Below are 18,026 nucleotides of genomic sequence, written 5' to 3'. Positions count from 1 at the left end.
ACTCCACCCCTGCCGAGCCACCGGTATCGTCAGCACTCGGCAGATGAGAAGAATCTTGATTTGCAGTTGGAGGAGCAGACAGAGCCCAGGTAATATCCCCAAACTTTGGAGTTTTTTGTCACCGTGAAATTCTTTATAGATTAGTTAGAAGTTTAATTGGTAGTGGAAGTTGAGGGTGGGGGTGGGTAGGCTTATTTATTGTCTGTCTTCCACCCTCCCTTAATACTTTCTCACAGATATATACACATTCTCTCCTTTGTTACCCCTGGAACTGGGAGAAAGGGAGGGAGGAGGGGACCCTGGAACTGGGAGGGAGGGAGGAGGGGACCCTGGAACTCGGGGGAGGGGAGGAAGGGGGCCTGGAACTCGGAGGGAGGTGGAGGGGGGAAAGGGGAGAGGGGAAGGGGATGGAGGAGGGGGGAAAGGGAAGGGGGAGGGGGGAAAGGCGAGGGGGGCGAGGGGGAGGGGGGAATCTGTCCAAACCCCCTTTAAACTCCATAAGGCCAGCTGCTGTCACTACATTTTCCGGCAACGAGTTCCAGAGTCCAACTACACGCTGAGTAAAGAAAAACTTTCTCCTGTTTGTTTTAAATCTGCCGTATTCTAGCTTCATCTTGTGTCCCCTGGTTCTATTGTTGTTTGAAAGTGTAAACAAACGCTTTACATCTGTCCGCTCTACTCCGCTCATTATCTTGTAGACTTCTATCATATCACCCCTCAGCCGCCTTTTCTCCAAGCTGAAGAGCCCTAACCTTCTCAGTCTTTCCTCATAAGGAAGTCGTTCCATCCCTTTTATCATTTTCGTCACCCTTCTCTGCACCTTCTCCAATTCCTTTATATCTTGAGATGCGGCGACCAGAATTGGACACAATATTCGAGGTGCGGTCGCATCATGGAGCGATACAACAGCATTATAACATCCTTGTGTTTGTTTTCCATCCCTTTCCTAATAATACCCAACATTCTGTGTGTTTTCTTAGCCGCCGCAGCACACTGAGCAGAAGTTTTTAACGTCTTATCAACGATGACTCCCAGAATAAATAAATAAATAAAAATAGTCTAGCTATGGGAGTTACATGACTAACAAAATTAAAGCAGCCATCAAGGACTGTGTTGGGTGTTGCTTTATGCTGGGAAATGACATGGACTATAGGTTTTTTGAGTGTCACTAACTTGTCAACATAAGAGAGAACAACTCAATCTCCAGATAGCTTAAAGTTGAGACAGGTCCCTAGGTGCTGGCCCACTGTCTGGAAACCTTGCAACAGCTGATGAAGAATCTGTTGATTGGCCCTGGGCTGAGAAAAGGAAATTGTCCAAGCTTGGAAAGAGATGGATGAGGGGATATATGATTACGATCTACAAAATCCTGTGTGGTGTAGAACAAGTAGAAGTAAATCGATTTTTTACTCTTTCCAAAAGTACAAAGAATAGGGGACATTTGAGGAAGTTACGTGGAAATACTTTAAAAACAAATAGGAGGATATATTTTTTCACTCAAAGAATAGTTAAGCTCTGGAATTTTTTGCCGGAGGATGTAGTAACAGCGGTTAGCGTATCTGGGTTGAAAAAAATGTTTGGACGAGTTCCTGGAGGAGACGTCCATAGTCTGCTATTGATACAGACATAGAGAAGCAACTGCTTGCCCTGGGATTGCTAACATGGAATGTTGTCACGATTTGGGTTTCTGCCAGGCACTTGTGCCCTGGCTTGACCACTGTTGGAAACAGGATACTGGGCTAGATGGACCATTGGTCTGACCCAGTATGGCTACTTTTATGTTCTTATGTTGTAATAGACTGTGTTTTTTGGACCCTGTGACTTGTGTTGTCATCCGTTACACAAAAGAGGCAGACTGCTCAATCAGGTACAAGAAATTAAAGAAGTAAGACCGACATTCAAATATAAATCCTAACAACAACAAACTGTTTAGATGTATTGGTTATAGGCAGAAAGCTTGCCAATGTTTGTTTTAGCCATTAGTGAGCCACAGCCACCATTATCAAGTAATCCAATGGCACTGTTGAGGGAAATTTAACATACAATGACTCAATTGGTATGTGATCCATGACCACAGAATGACTGGGATATGATAAACTGAATCAACCAGTATTTTCCAGGGTTCTTCTTTGGACTACTGTTATTATTACAATAGGTGGCATGAAAATCTTTTGTTCAAATGGGGTTTATCAGAAGGACCAGTCATATATCCAAAGCTTACCTAAGGATTATGTTATTTCTGTTTCTAGGACCTCTAAACTTGGGGGTGGGGGAATGACTAGCTGTCATATACTCTACCTAAAAGTAACGGAGATTACATCACTTTTTTCACATACCAAGCTCTTGATTTTAAAAATAGATGCCCCCCTGCCACTGTTTCTTTTAAAGTTTTATTGCCCTCCACCCCTTTCTGCAAAGAAATGGGATTTCTGTTGTCAGTCAATTTCTGAAGCAATGATCCATTTCCCAAATCTATTAATATTAGTTGATTTTAATATTCATGTAGATGATCTTTGCCATCCCTGGGCTAACCATTTTCTTATGTTTTTAGCAGACCTCAACTTGAGCTCTTCCAGTGCGTACCATTTCCAACTAACCAAACAGGACATTTTTTTGGATTTGGTTCTTACTTTAAATGAATCGTTAGTCCATCTAACCTCTTTCTCATCCACTCCTCTCTCATGGTCAGACCACTTTATTATTTCTTTTGAAGTATATTTAACTACTAGTTCACGTGTTGCCTCCTCAAATCTTGAACATTGATCAAGACATCTTTCGAATGTTAATATCGACAGTATATCTCTGGCGCTCTTTTATTTATTTATTTATTTATTTATTTATTTATTTATTTATTTGTAGCATTTGTATCCCACATTTTCCCACCAATTTGCAGGCTCAATGTGGCTTACATTTGCCGTAATGGCAGCTGCCATTTCCGGTTAACAGAATTACAAATGGTATTGCGTTAAGGTGCATACATACATGGTAACATACATGGGACGTAACATACATGGAATAGATCATGGTATATATATATACCATGTGCATACATGCATGGTAGAGAAGGATATATTTTGGTATTGCATAAAGGTTCCTAAATAATAACTTGGATTGTAACATGCATTAGGTCATCGACTAAAGAGATATATTCGACATAAGGATTCAAGTATTAGTGGTTGTTCATTTCTAGCAAAGAGGTTAATCAGTCAAATGATAAGATTTCGGTTTTGTCTAGATCATGTAAAGTCTTATCATTTTGTGTTTAAGATGGATGTTTATGCAAAAAGGTGGGAAAATGTGGGATACAAATGTAACAAATAAATAAATAAATGGTATGCCTTCTTGAACAGATCAGTTTTCAGTAGCCTTCGGAAGATAGTTAGGTCTTGCGTTGTTTTTATGATCTTCTGTAGTGCATTCCATAGCTGTGTGCAAATGTATGAGAAACTGGTCGTGTATGTGGATTTATATTTTAGCCCTTTACAGTTAGGGTAGTGTAGATTGAGGAATGTGCGTGCTGATCTTTTTGTGTTCCTGGTAGGCAAGTCTATGAGATCTGACATATAGGTCGGGGTTTCCCCGTGAATGATTTTGTGTACCAGGGTGCAAACTTTGAACGCAATTTTGAGATGGTGACTGGGTAAGGTGAGTTCCTTTTGGATTTTCTCTGTCAGCTGACTAGAGACTTAGATCTAGGATTATAAGCTCTTTTGAGCAGGGACTGTCTCTTTGTGTCAGGAGTTCAGTGCTGCGTGCATCTGGTAGCGCTATACAAATGCTAATAATAATAATAATCTAGGGCATGCACTCAATGTGGTTTAATTCCTTTTGCAGCCAAGGAGGCGGCTCAACAGCCTAGTTATTGAAGCCATGGATTTGGACTGAATTACGAGCTAAGGAGGCAGATACGGAGGCTCAACAGCCTAGGTTTTGGAGGCATGGACCTGGGCTGAATTACGAGCTGGTCAAGGTATAGGTAATAGGGTGACTCAAGGAGGTATCCAGCCTGACCTATGTGGGTTCTGCTGCTGATTTGCTATACACCATCCATGTTATAGAGGAAAGACACATCTTCTTCAAAACATCCAATGATCTAAGCCTGGCTAGCTCAGTCGGTAGAGCATGAAACTCTTAATCTCAGGGTCGTGGGTTAAAACCCTATGTTGGGCAGCTGCAGACCTTTTAACAGAGAGGAGGTTGGAAAGAAGCAGATAGGTGGGGGGTCACCCTCAATGTTGGCCAAAAAAGTCATGGAAACCTTACAGATGAAAAGGAGAAGGAAGTAGCTGGAAGCAGGTAACTTGCTGGATCTGAACAGAGGTGGTTTTACCATAGTGAGATGGTGACAGGGTAAAGTGAATTCCTTTTGGATTTTCTCGGAGATCACCCACAATGGTGGCGAAAAGTCATGGAAACCTTACCGATGAAAAGGAGAGTGAAGTAACTGAAATCAAGTAACTTGCTGAATCTGAAGAGAGGTGGTTTTACCACAGAGAGATGCTGAGCGGATAAGGTGAGTTCCTTTTGGATTTTCTCTGTCAGCTGACTGGAGACTTAGATCTAGGGCATGCACTCAATGTGGTTTAATTCCTTTTGCAGCCAAGGAGGCGGCTCAACAGCCTAGTTATTGAAGCCATGGATTTGGACTGAATTATGAGCTGAGGAGGCAGATACAGAGGCTCAACAGCCTAGGTTTGGGAGGCATGGTCCTGGGCTGAATTATGAGCTGGTCAAGGTGTAGGTAATAGGGTGCCTCAGGAAGGTATCCAGCCTGATCTATCTGGGTTCTGCTGATGATTTGCTATGCGCTATTCATGTTATAGCGGAAAGACACACGGTCTTCAAAACACCTAACATGCTAAGCCTGGCTAGCTCAGTTGGTAGAGCATGAGACTCTTAATCTCAGGGTCGTGGCCCCACGCTGGGTGGCTACAGACCTTTTAACAGAGAGGAGGTTGGAAAGAAGCAGATAGATAGGTGTCACCCTCAATGTTGGCCAAAAAAGTCATGGAACCCTTACAGAGGAAAAGGAGAGGGAAGTAGCTGGAATCAGGTAACTTGCTGAATCTGAAGAGAGGTGGTTTTACCACAGAGAGATGCTGAGCGGATAAGGTGAGTTCCTTTTGGATTTTCTCTGTCAACTGACTGGAGACTTAGATCTAGGGCATGCACTCAATGCGGTTTAATTCCTTTTGCAGCCAAGGAGGCGGCTCAACAGCCTAGTTATTGAAGCCATGGATTTGGACTGAATTACGAGCTGAGGAGGCAGATACGGATGCTCAACGGCCTAAGTTTGGGAGGCATGGACCTGGGCTGAATTACGAGCTGGTCAAGGTGTAGGTAATAGGGTGCCTCAGGAAGGTATCCAGCCTGACCTATCTGGGTTCTGCTGCTGATTTGCTATGCTCCATCCATGTTATAGCAGAAAGACATATCGTCTTTAAAACATCCAGTGACTTAAGCCTGGCTAGCTCAGTCGGTAGAGCATGAGACTCTTAATCTTAGGGTTGTGGGTTCAAGCCCCAAGCTGTGCAGCTACAGACCTTTTAACAGAGAGGAGGTTAAAAAGAAGCAGATAGGTGGGGGTCACCCTCAATATTGGCCAAAAAAGTCATGGAATCCTTACTGATGGAAAGGAGAGAGAAGTAACTGGAATCAGGTAATTTGCTGAATCTGAACAGAGGTGGTTTTACCACAGAGAGATGCTGAGCGGATAAGGTGAATTCCTTTTGGATTTTCTCTGTCAGCTGACTGGAGACTTAGATCTAGGGCATGCACTCAATGCGGTTTAATTCCTTTTGCAGCCAAGGAGGCGGCTCAACAGCCTAGTTATTGAAGCCATGGATTTGGACTGAATTATGAGCTGAGGAGGCAGATACAGAGGCTCAACGGCCTAGGTTTGGGAGGCATGGTCCTGGGCTGAATTATGAGCTGGTCAAGGTGTAGGTAATAGGGTGCCTCAGGAAGGTATCCAGCCTGACCTATCTGGGTTCTGCTGATGATTTGCTATGCGCTATCCATGTTATAGCGGAAAGTCACACGGTCTTCAAAACACCCAACAAGCTAAGCCTGGCTAGCTCAGTTGGTAGAGCATGAGACTCTTAATCTCGTGGTCGTGGGTTCAAGCCCCATGCTGGGCGGCTAGAGACCTTTTAACAGAGAGGAGGTTGGAAAGAAGCAGATAGGTAGGGGTCACCCTCAATGTTGGCCAAAAAAGTCATGGAAACCTTACAGAGGGAAGTAGCTGGAAGCAGCTAACTTGCTGCATCTTAGCAGAGGTGGTTTTACCATAGTGAGATGGTGTCTGGTTAAGGTGAGTTCCTTTTGGATTTCCTGGGGGTCACCCACAATGGTGGCAAAAGGTCATGGAAACCTTTCCGATGAAAAGGAGAGGGAAATAACTGGAATCAGGTAACTTCCTGGAACTGAACAGAGGTGGTTTTACCACAGAGAGATGCTGAGCGGATAAGGTGAGTTCCTTTTGGATTTTCTCTGTCAGCTGACTGGAGACTTAGATCTAGGGCATGCACTCAATGTGGTTTAATTCCTTTTGCAGCCAAGGAGGCGGCTCAACAGCCTAGTTATTGAAGCCATGGATTTGGACTGAATTATGAGCTGAGGAGGCAGATACAGAGGCTCAATGGCCTAGGTTTGGGAAGCATGGACCTGGGCTGAATTTTTACCTTACAGATGAAAAGGAGAGGGAAGTAGCTGGAATCAGGTAACCTGCTGGATCTGGTTTTACCACAGTGAGAGGACAACAGGGTAAGATGAGGTGAGTTCCTTCTGGATTTCCTGGGGGTCACCCACAACGGTGGAGAAAAGTCATGGAAACCTTTCCAATGAAAAGGAGAGGGAAGATGTATGTGTTAGGCGGGGAGAATCTGATAGGTACGGACGGGGAGAGGGATCTTGGGGTGATAGTATCTGAGGATCTGAAGGCAACGAAACAGTGTGACAAGGCGGTGGCCGTAGCTAGAAGGTTGTTAGGCTGTATAGAGAGAGGTGTGACCAGCAGAAGAAAGGAGGTGTTGATGCCCCTGTATAAGTCGTTGGTGAGGCCCCACCTAGAGTATAGTGTTCAGTTTTGGAGGCCGTACCTTGCGAAGGATGTAAAAAGAATTGAAGCGGTGCAAAGAAAAGCTATGAGAATGGTAAGGGATTTGCGTTACAAGACGTATGAGGAGAGACTTGATGACCTGAACATGTATACTCTGGAAGAAAGGAGAAACAGGGGTGATATGATACAGACGTTCAAATATTTGAAAAGTATTAATCCGCAAATGAACCTTTTCCGGAGGTGCGAAGGCGGTAGAAGAAGAGGACATGAAATGAGATTGAAGGGGGGCAGACTCAAGAAAAATGTCAGGAAGTATTTTTTCATGGAGAGAGTAGTGGATGCTTGGAATGCCCTACCGCGGGAGGTGGTGGAAATGAAAACGGTAACAGAATTCAAACACGCGTGGGATAAACATAAAGGAATCCTGTTCAGAAGGAATGGATCCTAAGGAGCTTAGCCAAGATTGGGTGGCAGAGCCGGTGGCGGGAGGCGGGGATAGTGCTGGGCAGACTTATACGGTCTGTGCCAGAGCCGGTGGTGGGAGGCGGGGCTGGTGGTTGGAAGGCGGGGATAGTGCTGGGCAAACTTATACGGTCTGTGCCCTGAAGAGGACAGGTACAAATCAAAGTAGGGTATACACAAAAAGTAGCACATATGAATTTATCTTGTTGGGCAGACTGGATGGACCATGCAGGTCTTTTTCTGCCGTCATTTACTATGTTACTATGTAATTCGTTCTTTTAATGGAAGCCAGTGTAGTTTTTCTCTTAGGCGTTTGGCACTTTCGTATTTCGTTTTCCCAAATATGAGTCTGGCTGCTGTGTTTTGAGCGGTTTGAAGCTTCTTAATGATTTGTTCTTTGCATCCGGCATAAATGGCATTGCAGTAATCTAGATGGCTTAGAACCATTGATTGTACTAAACTGCGAAATACATTCCTGGGGAAGAAAGGTTTGATCCTTTTAAGTTTCCACATTGAGTAGAATATTTTCTTTGCTGTATTTTTCGCTTGGTCCTCAAGTGTGAGATTTCGGTCAATTGTGACTCCCAAAATTTTCAGACTGTCTGAGATCGGAAGGGTGTAATCTGGGGTGTTAATGGCATTGGGTTTGTTTGTATTGTATTGTGAGGACAGAATGAGACATTGTGCTTTTTCTGCATTTAGATTTAGTTGGAATGCATCCACCCATGAGTTCAATATTTGGAGGCTGTGTGTGATTTCCTTTGTGATTTCGGTTATATCGTGTATCGTGACATCGTCTGCATAGATGTACGGATTGAGTCCTTGGTTGGATAGTGATTTGGCTAAAGGTGTCATCATTAAGTTAAAAAGGGTTGGTGAGAGCGGTGATCCTTGTGGTACTCCGCATTCCGGTTTCCATGGTGTTGACGTTTCTGAGTTTGAAATCACTTGATAAGTTCTTGCTGTTAAGAAGCCTTTAAAACATCTTAGTATGTTTCCTCCAATTCCGAAGTAGTCTAGGATGTTCGAGAGTATTTGGTGGCTGACCATGTCGAACGCGCTGGACATATCAAATTGTAGAAGCAGCACATTGTTTCCAGTTGCAATTAGTTGTTTAAATTTGGTTATGAGAGTTGTTAGCAGTGTTTCAGTGCTATGGTTGGATCGAAATCCTGACTGTGATTCATGTAATATTGTGAATTTGCTTAGGTAGTTGGTAAGTTGTTTGGTTACCATACTTTCCATTAGTTTAACTATCAGGGGGATGGATGCTACTGGTCGATAGTTGGTTGTGTCATTTAATTTTTTCTTTAAGTCTTTGGGTATGGGTGTAAGTAATATGTTTCCTTTGTCCTTGGGGAAAAGTTCGTGTTGTAGCATATAATTCAGGTGTGACGTGAGGTCTGTTATGAAGCATGTGGGGGCAAACCTTATTAGGTTACTGGGGCAAATATCCAGTTTGGAGTGGGTTTTGGAGAATTTGTTGAGTGCTTGAGTGATGGTTTCTTCAGTTAGCAGCTCGAAATTACTTCAGGTTCGATCTGCTGGGTATTCACCGGGAGTTGGGTCCAGGCAATCCATAAAATTTTCGTGGTCAGTGGTATTGAGTGGTAATGTAGATCGAAGTTTTGTAATTTTCAGTTCCCATCGATTTTTCAACTCAAGCCTTAGATGAACAGACTGAACTCTGTCATTCCAGTCTCTCTGATGCTCTGGACCAGGGGTTTTCAACCCAGTCCTCGGGGTTTTCAGGATATCCCTACTGAATTCAAAGAGGATATTCTAAAAACCCCAATTGGTTGGATATGCCCCGAGGATTGGGTTGAAAACCTCTGCTCTAGACATAATTGCCCCTTGAAAATTTTATAATAGTCATTTGTCCCAGAAGAATCTCTAGTACCATCACAGGCTTCATCTATTAAAATGATAATATCATAAAGTAGAGCAAATATGGAAAAAAATTAGATCACCAGTATATTTATTAAAATGTAAAAAATTACATCATGATTATAACTACCGTCTTATATCTCTAATAGGCTGTAGAAATCTTCCAGTTCAACAAAAGAGCTGTATTCTATTTTTGGACAGATCTCAAACTCTCAAACTAATATTACTAGGTCCATGCCATCAGCCCAAGCTCTGGCTCTCACGCTAAGGAGTGATGTGAATGTACAAGGAGGAAAAAGCCTCAAGAAGCTTCCGGCTGTATTAAGCAACGGGAGCAGGACTGCTTCATCATCAGCCCAAAAAACCTCCTGTTGTCTTTCAGCAACTCCTTAGTGACATAGCCATAAAAAAGTTTTAATATTTCTGATTACTGCAATAATGCCAAATACAGGGAAATAGAATGAGCTTGAACTTAGCTTTATATGGTGCTTCCTTTTCCAAAAGTCAAGACCATGACCTACGATGGCCAGCGTTTTAATATAGGTCATGTGACAGGAGATGACGGAAGCAGGTTTGGCCCATTATCTGGCCTGAAGTCAGTAGGTAGAGCTTGTCGTCATATTGAGTCACCCAAAACAATAGCAAACGCTTATTACAAATAAGGACTGCCTATGTGTGGCTTGACGTGGACCAATAGTTTGCCTTGGTTTGAGTGTATCAAGATGGCGGCTATGGCTTCAGCCTTGTCATATGATGCCAACTCCTGTCAATAAAACCTCCTTGGCGTGCAGCACATGCATACAGTTAATGCAGGAGCACTTACTGCCACCTATTTAGGAGGTGCTAGGTGCTTCCGCGTTTATTCTGTATTATCCGGTTGGTGCCAGCTAATAATAACACACCAGCTAGATAACATGGGAATGCCCACTCTCCACCTCCTCCTAAAAATATTTTTTTAAATAGGTAATGAGCGGGTTAGTGTGGAAACAGGCAACTTACCACAAAATATTTTAACGCATTCTTCAGTAGCCTATTAGCATGCACTAACCACACATTAAAAGCTTAATACCACACAAGCGGAAACCAGTGCAGAGACAGCAAGCATGGAGTAATCTACTTAAAGCACAGCACACCTATAAGCAGTCATCTTCTGAACAACCTGCACTGCTCTAAGGGAAACACCTGGTAGCCCTAAGTACAGGGAATCAATGTTTTATTGCTTTTGATTAATGTTTGGTTTATTATGATTTCTCATACTTGCAGTTTTTGCCATAGTGTTGTATTTATTATCTTTACTGACTGCTATTTTTATTTCATGTATATTTGTATATTGCCTTGAGCTTTTTGTTAAATAGATGTTTCAGAAATCTACAGCTGAAGTTTGCATAGATAGCAGCAGCAACCAAGAGAGACCAGTTGATTGTAGACCCATGAGGAGAAGGTTGAATTCGATTTTATTACTTGCTTTCAAAATTCAAGCTCGGGGCAAATATCATTCATGAACAGTAGATATTTCCCTTCTCCAGAGGGCCTATGGTCTAATTGCCTTATTTACTAACCTGCATTATTCTGAGTTAACACATGCCTCACTATTGTCAATAAGGCCTATTTACTAACTAAGCACATAAAATGCTGGTTTTTAACTGGGCGTGTGTAGTTTTGTGTGCCTTGCATGTGTAAATGCATAGAAAAGTGCCTTTTATGAGCTCTAAAAGATAGCGTATAAGTGCTATAGCATGTAACATCAAGGGGTATACACCTGGGCGGGGCATGGGTACAGGTACAACTTATCGAATAATAAAAGTTGCATGTGATCCATGATTACATAAATGATTATGTATGCCATTGACTTGGTGTAAATGGTCACACCTAAATTTAGGCATATCATTGTGGGTCTATACTCCTACTCTATTTGGGCACTGAGATTCTATTATAGAAAAGGTGCTCCTCGCACTGCATTGGGGCACCTAAAAGGGGGCATCCTGTCATAGAACAGCCACCATTACTCCTATTAAAATGTTAAGAGTCCCTATGTTTGTACCTAAGGCAATAAGAAGTAAAGGAGTGCCAATGAGACTTGTACTCTGGCTTCCCTGTATCATAGCTTTACTGTTCTAACTACTGGTTTACTTATCCTCTGTGGTAGCCTAAGCAGGAGGTGATTTTATTTTATTTATTTATTTGTTACATTTGTATCCCACATTTTTCCACCTATTTGTAGGCTCAATATGGCTTACATAGTACCGGAGAGGTGTTTGCAGACTCCGGTGTGAACAAATACAATGTGATGTTGTGGTAAGATAAAGTTCATGTGGCACGAGCACATTAGGGCATCGTCTAACGGAAGATTTGCGTTACGTCCATTACGTTCTTTAGTTTTGTTGTGTTGCAGAGATCAGGCATTTATGTTGGATCGGTAGGGTATGCCTTTTTAAACATGTTGGTTTTTAGTGTTTTCCGGAAGTTTAGGTGGTTGTACGTAGATTTCAAGGTTCTTGGTAATGCGTTCCACAGTTGTGTGCTTATGTAGGAAAAACTGGATGCGTAGGTTGATTTGTATTTGAGTCCTTTGCAGCGTGGGTAGTGCAGATTTAGGTACGTTCGTGTTGATTCAGATGTGTTTCTAGTTGGTAGGTCGATCAAGTCTGTCATGTATCCCGGGGCTTCACTGTAAATGATTTTGTGAACCAGGGTGAAGATCTTGAAAGCAATGCGTTCTTTGATTGGGAGCTAATGTAGTTTTTTACGGAGGGGTTTTTCGCTTTCAAATCACGTTTTTCTGAAGATAAGCCTAGCTGCCGTGTTTTAAGCGGTCTGGAGTTTCTTTAAGGCTTGTTCTTTACAACCCGCATTAATTCCATTGCAGTAGTCTACGTGGCTTTGTACCATTGATTGTACCAGGTTGTGAAATGTTTCCCTCGGGAAGAATTGCTTCATACGTTTGAGCTTCCACATTGAGTGGAACATTTTCTTTGTTGTCTATCGGTGTTCTGCATGTGTGAAAGAAACCATGTTTTCTGTTAGCATCGAATGTCTGTGTAGGATCACTTTTTACCAATTCAGATTGTTTAGTTTTTCAGTAAGTGTATTGATCAGGGCATAGACCGTAGAAGTCTGCCCAGCTCCTGTTTTGTTTCCAATTACCAGCGTTGCCACCCAATCTCCGCTAAGATTCTATGTTCTGCTACCCACTGGAATGTTTATGGTGCTGTCTTTTCCTATATAGGCCCTGGTTGTGTGACACATGGAAGTTAGTGCTATTATGGCATGGTAAAATTGTTTTGTACATGCTGAGTGACAATTGTTGTGTTTTATGTTACTTCACACAAATACCTGGTACAGGATTTGGGGTTTGGATTTAAGGTCACACCTGTCTCAGTAGTAGTTCAAGGTGAGTTACATTCAGGTAGGTATAGTAGGTATTTTCTTGTCCCTGGTGGGCTTACAATCTGTTTGTACTTGAGGCAATAGAGGGTTAAATGACTTGTCCAAGATCTCAAGGATTGGCAGCGAGATTTGAACCCTGGTTTCCCTGGTTCTCAGCCAACTGCTCTGTTAGCTATATATAATACATATTCCAAACATGTTTATTAACTCAACAGTAAACTAAAGACTAGCAGAACTGAAGCCTGATAACCATTTGGCAACCTACCAAAAACACTGATAGGTAAATCATTTTATAGTTGCCAGTAACCACAGGATTTCTGTTACATTGCTGTAGTACATCAATGTTCACATAGCCAACAGGAAGATGCTGGACTGGGGAGCTAGGGCTGACTAGGATCCAAGTGTGAAAGTGCCTGCATATATTTCTGTGTAATACATTGTATTATTAGGTTTTTATTTTTTTTGTGCATAATTCCTGGAATGTATTCAGTGTACATAATACTATCAGTAGCAAAGATACTAGGGGGAGGCAGCTGGTACACATTGAAGGGGTCCTTTCCTGCTGTGTCCCCCCCCCCAGCCCTTCCTACCCCACCCTTGCCCTACCCCAACCTAGCCCCCCCCCAAAAAAAAAAAAAAGAAAAACAGATGATTCAACAACCATCAGGGTGATTAGAAAGGAAAAGGTGGATTCTGGTAATGTTGAAGATAAATGGGCATACTTTTTTCAGTGGTGCTGTGATTCTGTACAGATGATGAAATAGAGAACTTAAAGGATCCCAATATTGCAGGCCAAGGAGACTAAGGATGCAGTTCACTGTGATCACAAAAGGAAGGAAGGAGAAACTTTGGATGGAAATGAAGAGGTTCAGTTTTGTCCATCTTCAGTTTAAGCGGACAGTGTGACATCTGGTCACCAATATTGGATTTCAGGCTAAGAGGTGGTTCTAGAAGATAGATAGATAGATAGATAGATAGATAGATAGATAGATAGATAGATAGATAGATAGATAGATAGATAGATAGATAGATAGATAGATAGATAGATAGATAGATAGATAGATAGATAGATACTGGAAACCATGGGAATAGATAAGATCGCCAAGAGAAAGGAAAAGAAAAGAGGGCCCTAGACTGAATTCTGAGGCAGACCACTGATAACAGCATAGTTGTGGAAGCCCATGAACCAGAGGGTATCCTGAAAGGGTGTTTTTAGTTTTAGCTATGGAAAGTAATTCTGTAACAAAGTCAACATAGGTTGGGGTATTATTTATTTATTAGGATTTATTTATCGCCTTTTTGAAGGAATTTACTCAAGGCAGTGTACAGCAAGAATAAGTCAAACATAGGCAATAGACAATTACAGCAGAAAAACTATTCAAATACCAGTACAAGATAAGGCATAATTGCCACGTCAACACAATACGCAGTAAAACAGTTTAACAAACAGTACAGGGTGTAAGCAAAGATAGAACATATAGATAGAAAAGATAGAGTAACATGAGAAAGAAAATTAGGGGACTAATTTAAAGAAAGTTTCACATGAGGTCAAAAAGGTACTTGAGTATTATCTCATCTAGGGTAGGAGTGGATAAGCAAGTCCTGCTACAGTATGCGCAGCCTATGTCATTCCATGTGTGTGTGACTAGCAAGTTAGTTCCTTTTTCTATTTTGTAATTTTATAAGAGGCTTTTATACACATAAAATAGGGGTTTTGCCTGAAAATCAAGTTTATTGAAGTACACCCTTAAAATATGGGATGACCTCTTTCAAACAGATAATTTCCTCTCTTGGTACCCGGTCAAAATAGCCCTGATAAAAAAGCTCCAAACAAAAAAAAGTTCCCGACATAATAGCCCTTGACATAACAGCCACTGTCAAAACGGCCTGCCCACAATATAGCCCTTGACAAATTAGCCCCCTGACAAAAGAGCCTGATCAAGCTACCCAGAATATGGCACTGCATTTTTTCTAGGGGGCTATTTTGTCAAGGGTGAGGCCATTATGTCAAGGGCTATTTTGTTACCAGGCTGTTTTGTCGGGGCTATTTTGTCAGGGCTATTATGTCGGGGTGTCTCCTCTCTCCCCCCAGTATACAATCTTCTTCTTGGGTCTGGTTTTAATATCCAATGAAGTGAAGAAAAGGTACATGACTTGGCTACGTCTTTCTGTGTATCTAGTATATGCCGTTTGGTTAGGGATTACTGGTTTCCTCAGCCAACAGGTCCTACCTGTCCAGGTCCTAAGCAAGTCTATTCCTGTTTAGCCTCTATAGAGAGTGTGACAAGAACAATGTTCCCAATGCTTTCCCTGACTTGGCGATAAAATATAAATTAACAGCCACAAGAGGGCTCTGCAACACTACTGTGCAGTATATGTCATGAATGTTCTGCAGGATCATCATATTATATAAAATACATTCAGTTATCAGTACTACAGATGTTTTCCTTTTTTCCTACTGTTGACTGCAAAGAGCAGGGGTTCCCAAATCTACTCTTTGAGGACCACAAAGCAATCTAGTTTTCAGGATTTCAGCAAGGAATATGCATGAGATTTATTTATATGCCTCTGTTGTATGCAAGGGCGTAGCCAGACTTTGGTGGGAGGGGGGTCCAGAGCCCGAGGTGAGGGGGCACATTTTAGCCCCCCCTCCGGCGCTGCCGACCCCCCCCCCCCCACCGCCGCCAGCACCACCACGAACAATTTTGACACCTACCTTTGCTGGCGGGGGACCCCAACCCCCAACAGGCAAAGTCTTCTTCGTTTGGTTTCCGAGTCTGACGTCCTGCAAGTACAACGTGCAGGTCGTCAGACTCAGAAACCTAACGAAGGAAGAAGACTTCGGCTGGTGGGGGTTGGGGTCCCCCACCAGCAAAGGTAGCAGATGGCAATAGCGGGTTGACGGGTTGGCAGGGGGGGGGTTGAGAGAGTCGTCGGCAGGGGGGACCAGGGCCAAATCTACGGGGGCCCAGGCCCCCATGGCCCCATAGTAGCTACGCCACTGGTTGTATGCAAAGAAATCTCATGTATTTTCCTGGTGGATATCCTAAAAACCACTCTTCGATTGTTTCAACTAATAACTTGAAGAAATATGTAAAATCTGAAATTCTAAGTCCATTATGCAGGAAGTGCATTAACTATATGTCATCTGAAGTATTTCTTTTCTCCTTCTTTCGAAAGTACCAAGAATTCATGCAGTTCACATGACAAACATTTGGTAGCAGAAATGATTACAGATCATCCCATTGCTGTTAGCTGGCCATGCCCCACTGAACCTTAGCACCCTCCATGCCACCTCAACAGTCAGCACCAGTATTGAGTGTGTGGCGAAAGAAATAATCTCCAAATTACAAAAATACACCTGGGTACTAAAAATATGAAAAATAAAGTTAGATGTCAAAACTAATAGGAAGAAAAAAGAGGTGGACTGTTTGAAAGTTTTATTTCTGATCTTTTATGTACTTCTGGAATAGGAGTTTAGGGCTTATACCAAGAATCCACACTGCTTTTAAAGGCATATCAGCTGATATTCAGGGCTGGCATTAGGGAGGGTGGCAAACAGGGCAGTTATCCTGGGCCCCCATGCCAAATGAAGCCCCAAGCCTCTCTCAAGCTGAAGGAGGCATAGCCTGTAGGTGGGTTTTGGGGGTCCTCTCCCCAGATGTTGTACTAGGCCCCTGAATGTTTAAACCTAACCCTGCTGATATCCAAGACCCTATTCAATAAAGATTTGTTTCACTTAGGGGCCCTTTTACTAAGCTTTGTAGGCGCCTACGCGCGCCCAACGTGCGCCAACTCGGAACTACCACCCGGTTACCACATGGCCTGGGCAGTAATTTCATTTTTTACACACGTCCACTACACTATAAATATATTTTATTTTCCAGCGTGCAGCGCTAACTGGACAGTAATCGGCAGTGTACATGCACTGAGGATTAATGCGTGAGACCTTACTGCTAAGTGAATGGGTGGCGGTAAGGTCTAAGGGCCCAAAACTGACGCCAGTTTTCATTGTGCCGCACGTCCAATTTCGGCCCCCAAAAAGAGGCCTTTTTTACAGGCGTGCTGAAAAATGGATCTGCGTATGTTCAAAACATGCACCTACACTAGCATAGGCCATTTTTCAGCACACCTTAATAAAAGGACCCCTAAGGCCCAAAAAAGCACAATTCTATAAAATAAGGCATTAAAATTTATGTACTAACCAGCCGATATTCAAAACCATTTAACCGGCCAGGAATGGCACCTAGCCGGTTAAATGGTACTTAGCCAGCTATCTGGTGATATTCAGCGGGAGATAGCCAGCTGTCTCCTACTTAATATTGCTGGTTAGCGCCTAGCAGATAGCTGGTTCTATCGCACGATAGAACCGGCTATCAATCTTCAGTGCATCACCAACTAAGTTTGGTGGCCAAATTGGCGGCATCAGTACCTGGAATATCTTTGGCTGGTTCAAACTTAACCAGCCAGCGCTGCATATCGGCTTGGTCAGTTAAGCTGGAACTGGCCAAAAATAAATTGGATATTCAATGCTGGTCACCGGAAATGGCCCCTAAATATGTATATAAATGATTAAAATAGCAGCAAATTACATGCATATATGCACATAAATGCCAAAAGTTTACATAGGAGGAAATTCTATATATGATGCTGAATCTTAGGTGCTGCTTCCATGCCAAATTGTCAGTGCAAAAAAGCATTCTAATGGATGCAAGGCATTGAAATGATAAAAGGATGAAACCCCTCTCGTATGAGGAAAGGCTAAAGAGGTTAGTGCTCTTCAGCTTGGAAAAGAGACGGATGAGGGGAGATATGATTGAGGTCTACAAAATCCTGAGTGGTGGAGAACGAGTAGATCGATTTTTTACTCATTCCAAAAGTACAAAGACTAGGGGACACTTAATGAAGTTACATGGAAATACTTTTAAAACAAATAGGAGGGGTGGGGGCGTGTCAAGATGGCGGTGGAGTCGGATGCTGAGTGAAACGCTCTTGAGAAGCTGTTACGGGAGTACACTTTTATGCCTCAGAGATGCCACATACAAAACGAAAAGCGGTAGTGAGGACAGTTCCCCCGCCTCCCTCCACCTCTACCCCGATACAGCCAAACATTGAGCGATTCCTCACCGCTTCCCTGTCGAGAAGGGAGCCGGATCCCATAGTGTTGCCGACTAGAGAAGAGGAGTCAACGCTGGGAAAGGAAGTCTCCCTGTCACCTCCATCGAATATA

At 42.8% G+C, this 18,026-nt stretch overlaps 1 protein-coding gene and 1 non-coding gene across 2 annotated transcripts in view; both read left to right on the top strand.

Annotated features, from left to right (window-relative positions):
- TRPM3 (transient receptor potential cation channel subfamily M member 3) overlaps positions 1 to 18,026 on the top strand; it is a 714,222-nt gene that overhangs the window by 629,150 nt on the left and 67,046 nt on the right. The gene's annotated exons all lie outside the window — the stretch shown is intronic.
- On the top strand, positions 6,068 to 6,140 carry TRNAK-CUU. Its single transcript has one exon. It is a non-coding gene; the product is annotated as a tRNA-Lys (tRNA).

The sequence above is a fragment of the Microcaecilia unicolor genome, chromosome 2 (assembly GCF_901765095.1).
Source record: "Microcaecilia unicolor chromosome 2, aMicUni1.1, whole genome shotgun sequence".
Taxonomy (NCBI): Eukaryota; Metazoa; Chordata; class Amphibia; order Gymnophiona; family Siphonopidae; genus Microcaecilia; species Microcaecilia unicolor.
This window is presented reverse-complemented; position numbering and strand designations above follow the sequence as displayed.